The 12,627-nt window shown below is 45.8% G+C and overlaps 1 protein-coding gene across 4 annotated transcripts in view; it reads right to left on the minus strand.

Moving 5' to 3' along the window:
* Nucleotides 1-12,627, minus strand: part of MID1 (midline 1) — a 356,780-nt gene that overhangs the window by 152,821 nt on the left and 191,332 nt on the right. The window contains exon 1 of one of the 4 annotated variants that reach the window (XM_038586805.1): nt 4,204-4,477. The exons of the other annotated variants lie outside the window; for them this stretch is intronic. The gene's annotated coding sequence lies outside the window, so the exon portion shown is untranslated. Of the gene's footprint in view, nt 1-4,203; nt 4,478-12,627 lie in introns of those variants that run through there. 4 annotated transcript variants of the gene reach the window in all.

The following is a 12,627-nucleotide window of genomic DNA, read 5'->3' on the forward strand; positions in this document are numbered from 1 at the left end:
CAGGTGGATAACTGAAATGCACACCGCCCAACCGGACTGCGGCCTTTCTTTCGAGAATCCCACCAAATTCTCAAAATGCAAAAGCTCACACCAAGTACAACAGAGATATTGATGTAATATGTTGGCTTTCCCTTTCGTTTCATAAGTTGCTTTTTGGAAGTAGCAACCGTTTGACTGGAAAGCATTTAAATTTCATCTGCAGAATACTTGGGTCGTGGCTAACCACTCATTCTTTTTGCCCACCGAGAAAAAAATCCACATGATTTGGATGAACTGGGATCCTCAGATCGTGCGGGTTAAAAATGTCCTGATCGGCCTCACCTTTTCCTCATCGAACAAATTAAATTACTCTTTGTCGGGTGACCAATCCCGCCCCCCCTTCACAAAACACCGCGCAGGCCAGGTTGCCATAGCTACCTTGGATGTCTATTTACCACACAAGGGATCAAAGCCAGGAGACATCCACATACACACTTAGCCTTAAAACTTGCTGGAATGTCTGCGGATAACATGCACCTACCAATTAAAGGATTTGCCCACAGCCTATGCGGGCCATAGCCAAGCAAACTACGAACCCATGTCCTAACGAATGGCAAGGAAAAGCCAACTTGAATATTTCAAAACGACCAATAAGAAGCTTTAATTGACAGCAAGTCCTATGGTTAATAAATTCCCTGCAAGGGAGAGAGAGCAGGGAAGGCATGAACATTTCAACGCGTGTCGAAGACCCTGGACCTCCAAACCAACCTCCAAACCACGTGCAAAAACTTGAAACAGCTGTTGAAAGGGAACATTTCTCAGATACATATTTGAAATTCCGGTTAGTTACCATATCTTTCTATCTCGATGTTGGGACAAATGAGAACAGAAATGCCTTTTAAACTTTTATAGGCTTGACTTTCAAATGAAGGGAACCATAAAACATACTTGGGACGCTACGTGCTGGTTACAGACCGGTAAGAAAAAGGACGCTGTAGGAGGGTCCTGTTGTAAGCCCTGTCACTTCTGATTCCGAGCCTCGGGCGGGCGCACAGGTAGCCTGTCTTTCGGAGTGGGTAGGATTCAAGGACAGAAGCGCACCTAATTTGCTGTGTGTCTTTTATGCTTCCCCCTTCTCTGCCTTCACCTCACCATTTGTTCAATGAGGATCAAACTGCCACCTCGTTCTCTCCTGGGGATGTGACAGAGAATAAATAGATCATGTTCGTAAAGGACTTCCTAATCCTCAAAGGAAAGATTAATACAAAGACATTCATTATTAAACCAGATGTCCTTGGGCATTTTAATTCCAATCTGAAGAATGCAAAACAGGCGAGTCACAGCTTCCTTGTAATAGCACCACACTAGCTCTGCAAGAATTGAGCAGCTGCTTGAAGCATTGGCTAACTACCTAATTTTTTCCCTTCACACTGGAAGGCACCCTGTAAGGCGATGATTTGTTTTAGTCTATCAGAGATCAGAGTGGGCACCTTCTCCTCCTAGAGCATTTTGGAAAGTCATCAGGATATTAAAAACACAAAATAGGTCTGGTAGGCAGTTGTCTGGAGAAGCTGATTTTTTTTTCCAGCCCGAGAAAGAATTATTTGTTCTTCTCATGTGCAGGGACAATGAGTGGTGCGCTATTTGGGGAGGATATTTGCAGTTGCGGGAATGCCACAGGCAAACCTGTTGTTTTTGGCTGGGCCTCTACAACAGGTGGCCATGCCTTTCCTTTTGCCTGGGAACACAGCAAATTCCTTCTCAAGGAAGTTTCAGGAAAGTTTCCCATTTATGATCAGAGTGCAGAGAAAGATTGGCACACACGTTGAAATTACTTCCTGATAAAGGCAAACCAGGTTTACACTTTGCTTTTGTCCTAAATCAGCGTGACCTTAGGAACTCTTAAATAATATTACCCTTCTATGTGGGGTTTTTTTCCCTGCCACCCTGGCAGAAAGCAAAATCCCTCTGAATCTCATCTCCAGGCAGGCAGCTTTCTAACTCTGCTGGCAGCTCCTGGCTACCTGCTATGCCTGGTACGTGGCAGGGGTCTCTTGGCTGCCGCACCATTGCTCAGGGTTGTGCAGCCCTCGGGACGGATCACTCCTCAGCAAAGAAGAGATTGGATTTCATTGCTGAGCTGATGACACACGGACCTGCTTGATAGTTAACGCTGCAAATCCGGCTGGGGCCGCCGGGCTGGGATGGCAAATTGGCTGGTAGGTGCGATTCACCCAGCCTGGATGCAGCAGTTTGCCCCAAGAGAAACTCAAATAAAGTTAGGATTAATCCACACCAATAACTCCACCATCCCCTCTACATTGTTGTTCTGGCTGCTGTGGAACAACGTGCTAGATTCCTGAAACGCTGGACTGCCCTGATTCTTTGGGTGAGCAATGAGTCTCCCCCTCCGCCCCCCTTCCCGCCCACTCCCCCCCCCACCCTGAGACATCCCACCCCCACTGCACCCTCCGAACAGGCCAGAAAATTATTAGACACAGAGTCAGAGGATTAAAAAGTCGTTCATTCACTAAGTAACAAAGGAGTTATTACATGCGTACCCTTAAAACTTCAATACCGGGCTGAATTCCAATTCACGCGAATGCCACAGCGAGCTAGGCATGGGGGAAGTCATGCCAAGCCGGACAGCATGCCTCTGGCATCAGGCACGGGGAGTGCCGCCGTTCCACAGGGATTGTGTGGGAACAGGGATTCTGAAAATTGAGCTCAGACATCACCAAGGAGAGGACAGGTGGCCCTGCACAGGATCAAATGACTCCTTTGTTCCAGCTAAGGACCTTTGTCAAAAATGTTTTGCGCTCCTCTTTTGCCTTTTAGATCCTTTCCATTTGGGCCTCTTGCTCCTTTCCCCCATCCCACCCCGCATAAAAAGAACGGGGTCAGTTGTGGGTTTGCACAACTGAAAGCAAGTGAGCCTTGGCCCCACAGTGTCCAGAGAGGCAAGGGCAATTCATTGAAAACACACACGGTACTTGCTCGTGTAAATGTGCTTCTCTGCACTCACGGGAACTTGCCTACCACGCCTGCTTGGGGCACAAGCGGCGGAGGGTCTTCGCGCCCGGCGTTCAGCAGGGGCTCCGCACCACCGCCCGGGGCGGCAGGAAACAGAAAGTTCTAAACCACCCCCCACCCCCGCCCCAAAAGGGAAAGTTGGCTTCCTATGCAAATCACTTATCCCAAAGTGCTGGGGCGGGGGGTGCCGAACCCATTTAGAAAAAAAAAAAAAAAAAAAAGGCAGAGCTTTTCTGGTGGTGAGGCAGATGCTAACTTTTCCTCCCCAGATTTGTTGAGAACTGGCAAAAGCAATTAACACCCTCTAGTAATTGTCTGCCCTGGGCAGCCTAGCAGCCTGTTCCCAGTCTCGTCTTCCCTTTCTAGGAGCAGGGGTCTTCCCGTGTACATACTGACATCAGAGTCTCCCGTGAGTTGGAAGAAGTTGGAAATTGCACCCTTGGCTATTACACCCTTGGCTTCGTACACCCACTTTTTTCTTTTCCTTCCTTAATGGTAAACCTCTGCCTGGGCTGATAAGGAATTTTATCATTCTGCCCCGAAGCCACGGAAGGAGCCGCCTGCTTAGAATTCCTTTGAAAGACTCATTTTAAGTAATCCCGAGCCTTGCTCAGCAGACTGCTTCGGGGTTGTCTTCTCACGTCCAGAAGCAACACAGTTTCAAAACTGCTGGAACAGAAAAATTAATCTGCATTTTTCTGGAAGGGCTGTCTGTGCTCATTTGAGGCCGGTTCCGCCTTCTCAGCCGCAAACGCAGTTAAGTGCTCAGAGTGGGAAGCCGAAATGAGATAAGACGCCCCGTGTAATTCTTTTTCAGGATATTCGGTTATCTTTCTTCTAATCCGAAGCGCAGGATGGAGGCTAAAAGCTCGAGATGGATCCTGCACAATACATTCCAGCCACTGCAAACTGGAATTGATTTACATATTCTACAAACCGCTTTTAAGCCCCTTACAATGACTGGCTGACATCACCAATCACCGTTAGAGGCAAAGTGGGGAGGGGGTAGAAGGGGGTTGGGGGGTGCGGGGGGGGGGCTCTGAAAATAGGCCTCTCGGGTTCCCTTCGGAAAATGCAGCCGCGTCTCCAGGGCAAAAGGCCGGACTCGGAGGGGCATGTGCTACCCGGCGAGCCCCAGCACCGTCGCGGGGGTCCCCGGCTGCGCCGCCCTCGCGGCCCCCGGGCGCTTACCTGCCTCATGTTTAGAATTCCATGACCCATCCGGCAGGGAGCGAGCTGCCTCGAAGCCCACGCCGCGGTCTTCAGAGGGGAAACACCAAACCCAACAGAAGCCCGCAAGACAAAAGCAACTCAGGGAGATCCACAGGCAGCAAAGAGCACGTTTTCTTCCTTTTTCTTTGATCTGTTGCTACACGCACTCTGCCCAAGACAATGTCAAGTTTCTCAAGCTTTTCTTCCCAGCCTATGAAAAGTCGGGCTCAGGGAAGCGAGGACCGCCTGGCTCTTATTTCAAATCGGGTCTCAGAGACGTCGTAGGTGGCTGGCTTGGGCCCCAGAGGAGCCCCGCCAATCAGCAGAAAGGGGTGGGTCCTGGGAGCCAGAAATGCTGCCTCCGCGAGGATTAGAGAGCTTTCGGGATTTAAATGGCTGGAAGCAGCTGGAAACGCTGCGAACGCTCCCCAAGTAAAGGATGAGTTCTATTCTTATCTCCATGCTCTGGATCGGCTCAAAGCCTAACTCAGCTAGCCCGGGCCCTAAGGCCTTTGGCTTTTAGGAGCTCCTTAAAAAGCACGAAAGCATTTGGAAGGTGCACAACTACTCTGGCCAGAAAAGTGCAACATTCAGGGCCCACCCATATCTTGAAAAGGGTGTCTTTGCACCAACTGCTACTTTGGCAAAGATGGGGGGGGGGGTCGGGAGGAGGGAGGAATCCAGATTGTTATGCAGAACACCTTAACTCAAACAGGCACCTGCCTCATTTCCATATAGATGAACTGTACTTCCAGTCTAAAAAAAAAAACCAAACAAACCCAAATCTAAATGGGAACTTGCACACAAATCTGTTGAAATGCAACAAAGGACCAAGAATCTATCTGTTGAGGGCCCGAGGCATGATTTCAGATAATACTGTTACTAGAAAAAGAAACACTGATGTTTCCTTAAGAAGAAAATGTCTAAGGTAAGTGTACCTACTGCTCACTGCGGCTGCCTTACCAACAGAGCTGATCTGCTGAGCTTATTAACCAACCGGGACCTAGCTGGCCATCCTCTCAGTAGAACTTAAACCCGGACTTAAAAAGAAGTCCCAAAGTTCGCTTTCTTGACTCTACATAAACAGTAACTTAATTCAACTCTTAACCAGTGTGATTTCAATGCAAATCTACCTTTGAATTTCAAAAAAGTGCAAGTCGAGCAAAGACTACTTTGTGTAGCGCCAGTAGTATATATACATTCCTCCCCCTCCCCAAAGAAGTGACTAAAATTTTGTGAGAGTAATTCAGTGAATATTTTTAAATCCCTGTATCAGAGGCAAAAATACCAAGTTAGGGCAGCCCAGGTGGCTCAGCAGTTTAGCGCCGCCTTCAGCCCAGGGCCTGATCCTGGAGTCCCTGGATCGAGTCCCACGTCAGGCTCCCTGCATGGAGCCTGCTTCTCCCTCTGCCTGTGTCTCTGCCTCTCTGTGTGTGTGTCTCTCATGAATAAATAAAATCTTTTTAAAAATAACAAGTTAGCAGACCATGAATGGGCAATTTCAAGAGCGTCATCTACACAGGCTTAGTAGGTATGAACTCTGCCCAGTTCTGTGAAAACGCAGCCGCCCAATATCTGGACTCGGAGGTCCCTAAACCCACCCCAGCCCCCCACCTTTGTAAGCTAAGGCCCCACCTAGTGACATAAGCTGATTTGTGCTTATTTTGAAGCCCTTCTTTATGACCTAGACCAACCTCAGCACTACTGACATTTGGGGTTGGATCATTCTCCACGGTGGGTGCTGTGCTGTACATTGTTGGGTGTTGAACAGCACCTCGGTCTAGGCCCACTAGATGCCTGTGGCATTCTCACAGCCATGACACACAATAGTAACCATTTACCAAATGTCCTCCGGGGGGGGGGGGGCGGTGGTGAAATCACACCAAATTGAGAACCATGGATGTACTGGCTCTGGAATATTGGTTCTCAACCTAGAGTGTGTGAGGAAACTTCTGGGGAGATTGTTAAAAATGCAAATCCCAAAGGTCTGCTCCTGTTCCAGGGGAATCTGATTTGTAGGTTTGAGGAGGAGGCTGGGAATCCACATTTTGGTCCCACCATCACAGGACTCTGATTCACTTTGAGACATACCATCCCAGGTATGCCCTCAGCCCCAGGACATAGGGAGCTACCCAGAGCCGCTGGCTTTCTGTATCACCCCAGTTAAATCCCAAGGCACATCTAATTTCTCACCTTCAACAGAAGCTTCTGTGACAACTGCATTTGCCTTCTGCAGTCATCATCCCAAAGGTAAATGTGAGCTGGGATTTGCTCTCACCATCACTGTGCCCTTTCACAGTTCCAACCATCTTTCATCTCCTTTAGCCTACTCCCCTACCACCCTACAAAGTCAAATGTCACCCCCTCTTCTGTGCTTTCCCCAATGCCCCAGGACAGATTAATCCCTTCCCTCCTCTATGCTCATAAAGCAGTTCACAGACACCCAGGTGGTGTGCTGGTAAATGTTTAACAACCAGCTTTCAAAAAAACAAAAAAAACCTCTGAGGATTTGTAGTAGCCTTTGCCAATTTCCATAGTGTAAACACTCCCTCCTTTCCCACCATGAGGACACCGAACACCAAGTTGGAAAGAGTGGTGCCAAATCAGGAGATGATAAGCACCAGCTTGAGCAACTCGTAATACACCTCTGCTGTCACTTCCATTGCGGTACTGTCATCATATACTCTCGAGTCTCTCTCCTGTTAAACTGTAACGCTCTCAAGGGTAAGGATGGCGTCCTATTCATCTTGTAACCCCAGCCACTTGCACTGTACCTGCTGTGTAGCAGGTGGTCAACCAATGTGCGTAGAGAGAAAACGCAATGCAATGTGCAGCTTCTCCGAGACACGGACACCAATCTGATTGCTGCCACTGCCTCATCCACAGAAACTGAAACTCTTACGGTTACCTTTTTACCATAATGTTATATCTATTCTGTACTTATGAAAACAATAAGCATAATGCCATCTTCCATCCTAAAACTCCCACATCTGAGCACCATAAACAGACCAGAGTGAAAGACTAGAAGCCTGTTCTAAACAGAGCCTCGGCTTCATGGATGTATTTGTGAGACACCATATTTTTTATGTTTTTATATGAAGGCATCACACGCTTTTGCATCCACAAACTTGCACATCCTATCAGCTATTGATTACAAAGATCTCCAGGAGGAATATATACAATAACCTCTGAGAGGTATATGGAAGGGCATTTCCACTGGTAAGAGAGACAGTAATTGATGATGGTCATCTCTACTCTCTTCTCGTTATGCACAAAGACAGGAATGCTACTGGTGGTGTCTTTAACAAACAGCACTTACGAGTGCCTAGTGTGAGCAAGCATGTTGCCTAGTGTGAGCAAGCATGTTGCCAGGTTCTTTGCAAACACGCACCATTTTCTCTCCACCAAAATATCAAAAAAGTAGACATCACCATTGTTGGGCTAAGGTGGACAGACAAGATCACTGAGACAATGGAAATAACCCAAGATCTTATTGTTATAAATTGCTGTACCAGGAATCACTTGTTTGGGATTAGGATTACTCTGCTTTTTGTTAAGTAAAATATGCTGTCTCCAGAAGTGTTCCAGAAACGCCTAAAGAAAGTGGGTGGTGTAAAAAATGAACTCTTTTTCATTTATAAATAAACAAATATAACTTTTAAAACTTCTTTTTTTGGCATAATTTTTAAAACTTCTAAATGAAATAAATGGCCCCTTGAGGGTTGTCCATTAAGTGAGCATTCGATCCGCTTATTGGGACCAGTGTGAGCAAGTAAAGTGAAACAGGTAAAGAAACATGCTTGACCAAAGGAGAAGATGTCCTCTCCTGCAGTGTGTGATAAAGAGTGTTTGCAAATGACAGCTGAAGGGATGTTGCAGTGTTGACGGATATTCCTTAAAAAGTAGCCTAGACAACAGTCCTGTGTAGTTATGTGCAGATTCGGTTATAAACAGACCCGCACAGTCAATGTCACATAGGCGCCTAGGCAGTTGGCCCTGGGAAGACCCTACTGGACATGGGCGGAGCATTCGCCTGGCACCTCACAGGAGAACTAGCAGGATGCATGCCCCGTCTTTCTGTGTTCTATCAGGGTCAAAGCACATGGGATCAGCATTTGTATAAGTAAATAATGGTTGACCAGCAGTAACTTTGTACAGTTTATTGAAATACCCATCAGGGGATCCCTGGGTGGCGCAGCGGTTTGGCGCTTGCCTTTGGCCCAGGGCGCAATCCTGGAGACCCGGGATCGAATCCCACGTCGGGCTCCCGGTGCATGGAGCCTGCTTCTCCCTCTGCCTGTGTCTCTGCCTCTCTCTCTCTCACTGTGTGCCTATCATAAATAAATAAAAAAAAATGTTTAAAAAAAAAAAAAAGAAATACCCATCAGGATGCACCATTAAAAGTCAGTGAAAACCAAGGTGAAATTGCCTAGTCAGCCACCTGGAAAGTGTGCTCGATCAGAGCGCAGTCTTCTGGGTCTATGAAGAGAGTGTATTCGTCTCCTTCAGAGGTTCCAGAAACCCAGTTGCTTTATACCTATGGCAGCAGAGGAAAATCTGAGGAATGCTGTACTTGAAGTAATTGGTCAAGGTAGTTTAAGACAACAACAACACAAGGCCCTGGTTAGAAAAAGAAAAGCCCATCTAGAATTCTTACAGGATGTCACAGAACAGCAACAAGTTTCTCCTCGTTGGGTGTAGGTACTCATTACGCCTGTTTCCTGGAGTTGGCTGATGGAAGCATTGTGGCTTAACAGAAGCCACAGGACATAGATGCCATTTGGAGTCCATTTTTGGTGTCATTGTGGCTGGTGAGCTGGCTGATGGACTTCAAGTAAACCAACTGACACTTGAAGGCCCACATTTTTCAGGGGAGAGTTGGGCAAATTATGGACTGAATGTTTGTGTCCTTCCCAAAATGCCTCTGTTGAAATCCCAACCCCTACTGTGATGGAGTAGGAGGTGAGGTGCTATCTTTGGGAGGCGAAGGTGGAGCTTCATGAATGAGACTGGTTCTTTGTAAAAGAAATCCCAGAGAGCTATCTCACCCCTTCACCTCATGAGGACAGCAAGAAGACAGCTGGCTGAAGCAGGAAGCAGGCTCTTACCTTCTACCCAATGTGCCCACCCCTTAATCTGGGACTTCCAGCCTCCAGAATGTGAGAAATAAATGTCTGTTGTCTACAAGCCCCCTAGTCTGTAGTACTTTGTGGTAGCAACCTGATGGATGAGTGGGAAAGGTTGTTGTAACTGTTGCTTGTGCGAATGTTTTGGATGACAGACTCTGGAAAGAAGGAAAGAAATCTGTGAATACAAACACAGAAGGAAGAGGCATCCTGTGAGAAATGGTTTTGGAGAACGTACCCTAAGGGCAGACTCGCAGACAGCCCAGAGCTGACTAACTGGTCACCGGTCAGGGTTTTCAATACACTGAACTTGATGTTTCCTCACTTGAAAATTAAGCAATTAAAACAAATCTTGCTATTTAAAATTTTAATCATAACTATTTAATAATTTCTGCTTTTAAAGGTGAAAATATTTTGACGTTTCCTAGTTTTTGTTCATGGATTAAATATGGCTGATCCTTCATTACCTTCCTCTTAGTAAGGTGGTAAAGGTTTATGGATGAGCTTGGCGATGGTTTTTATATACTCCTCCTGCTGTCAGATATTCTCTACACTCCAATTAAACCTTCTGCTTCATGTCAACACGCTGATATCCTACTTCCCCGAAGTAATTCTTCAATTTCTAAGTCATCTACTTTTTTTGCTACAATTTTGTGCTTAAATTTGCAAGAAGAAAGCTATTATAATAATTTATTTTTGTACTTGTCTTATTAACCCCTTTCCTAGGCTCTGAGGTCAGTGAGGCCTGTATCAGTCAGGGTCCTCCAGAGAAATAGAACCAGTAGGATATAGAACATATATCTTGAAATTTATTTCAAGGACTTGGCTTCTGTGATTGTGAGGAGTGGTAAGTCTGACCATCCATAGGGCAGGCTGACAGGAGCTGATCCTACAGTTCTGAGGCAAAATTTCTTCTTCTGGGCAGCCCGGGTGGCTCGGCGGTTTAGCACTGCCTTCAGCCAAGGGCCTGATCCTGGAGACCCGGGATCCAGGCCCACTTCGGGCTCCCTGCATGGAGCCTGCTTCTCCCTCTGCCTGTGTCTCTGCCCCCCCCCACCCTCTCTCTCTCTGTCTCTCACTAATAAATAAATAAAATCTTAAAAAAATTTTTTTTCTTCCTCAGGGAACCTCAGTTTTGCTTTTAAGGCCTTCAACTGATTGGATGCAGCCTACCCACATTCTCAAAGAGTCTAATTGCGTAAAGTCAACTGATTATAGCTGCTAACCATATCTACTAATGTCCTCACAGCAACCCCTAGATTAGAGTTTGAGTGAATAACTGGTACTATAGCCTAGCCAATGGACTGTTGTATATCCCTAATAACAACAAGCACACAGGATATGGTCAATTAGTCAGTAAATGTTTACTGAATTGCCTGCAACTAATAATAATGACAATTTCAAAACAGCCATCAGTAGAAGGCTCTCTTCTCTCTAAATGATGAAATTTTGCTAATAGATTTATTATGTGCTTTCAACTGCAACACTGGAAAGGTTAAGAGCTATGTAATTTTGAGATAAATTGAATTTCTTTTTTTTTTAAGTACTGGGTTGAGATTTATTTATTTTTATATAAATTTATTTTTTATTGGTGTTCAATTTGCCAACATATAGAATAACACCCAGTGCTCATCCCATTAGGTGCCCCCTCAGTGCCCATCACTCAGTCACCCCCCACCCCCCACCCACCTCCCCTTCCACCCCTCCTAGTTTGTTTCCCAGAGATGATTGGATTTCTAACTGGTGATTCTGTATCAAGTCATAGTATTCATCAAATGTCAGGATGGAATGGGATTTTTTTTCATAGAAAAGACTCAAAATATTGCATCCCTTCTACTCTGTCTTTGGAATCTACTCGAAGATATGTCTTAGCAAAAGGAGGGAATTAAACCAAGAAAGAGGAGCCAACAGGACTCCGAAAACAGGGAAACCAACATAAAGAGAAGCAAAGATGGTAGATGTGGCAGTCCTAGAAAGACCCCCCATCTAAGCGGTAGCTAGCAGGAAGATGGACAATTCCGGTCTGAGGTCTCCAGGGCAAGAAATGATATTGATAGATGACATTCGAGGATGAACAGGTACACAGAGATATAAGCAAAAGGTGATACTATTATTAATTCCAGGAAAAGCAAAAGAAACACACTCTAAAGCAGCACAGTCCTAAGACACTCCTTACATCGGCAGGGATCTCTGATACAGATCCTGCGGCAGAGATGACTGGAAGTCAATCCAATATCCCATTCTTCCCCCCATATCTTCCCAACAGAGCTTCAGTGTATTTGGTGGCAGAAAGGTGCCCAGCTGAGGAACATCTGCCAGTCTCCCTTGCAGGTGTGGGTAGGGATATGAAATTGCATGGCCTATGGAATTTCAATAGAAGCTGCCATGAAGGGCTTCTGGAAAAGCTCTTAAAAGAGGACACACGGTTTGCCTGTCGCCCTTCCCAACTTCCATACAGGAGAACGGATGTAATATCTGAGGGACTGGGGCGGCTCTGTCGCCATGAGAAGGCTGGAACACGTGGTAGAGCTGGGAAAACAGGAAAGACAGAAGGATCCTGGATTCCTGAGGACATCTTGAGTCTCCGAATGAGCCCTGAACTTTGTGTTCTGTGCAAAAAATAAACTGCTAATTAGTGGGAGCCAGTGTTTTGGAGTTTGTGGCTCATAGATGAACACAGTTCCTAACTGACACAATTTTATTGGGAGGATGTGGGGTGGGATGAGGAGGGTGGTGCAAGAGAGGTCATTTCTTTCTGATCCTATGCAGGATGTGAAAGATATGGTCTAAAATTCATAAACCAAGAAAGAGCAATAAAAGCATATTACGGGGAAATATGGAAGTACCTATCAGAAGAAATATTTACAAGTTGAAAGTGATTGCTCCTAGAATGGACTGGGATGGCTGTTTTTATTACAAGTCTTTAGTATATTTGTACTTTGAAGATATATTACTTTGATAAAAATTAAAATGAATTAAAAATAAACAAAAAGATACTCGCTGGTGATTAAATCAATTTCTTGTCCTTAAACTCACTTCCTGTATTAGCAGTATGTTATGATTATCTGGCCCATAGTTAACCAAGAGTCAGAATAGAGCATTCGAGAAGTTACATGCCTGATGGCCCATGTTGAAACCTCAAGTGCAATGTCACCACGTCACGCACATATGATCTGATTGGCATTTCCCTCTTTCCCCACCACAGATTTAATTTGCTCAGAGTTTATGACTGATTTGCCATGTGTAGTGGGAAATACATATATCAGACAGCCCTGCC

This window comes from Canis lupus, chromosome X (genome assembly GCF_011100685.1).
Source record: "Canis lupus familiaris isolate Mischka breed German Shepherd chromosome X, alternate assembly UU_Cfam_GSD_1.0, whole genome shotgun sequence".
Taxonomy (NCBI): domain Eukaryota; kingdom Metazoa; phylum Chordata; class Mammalia; order Carnivora; family Canidae; genus Canis; species Canis lupus.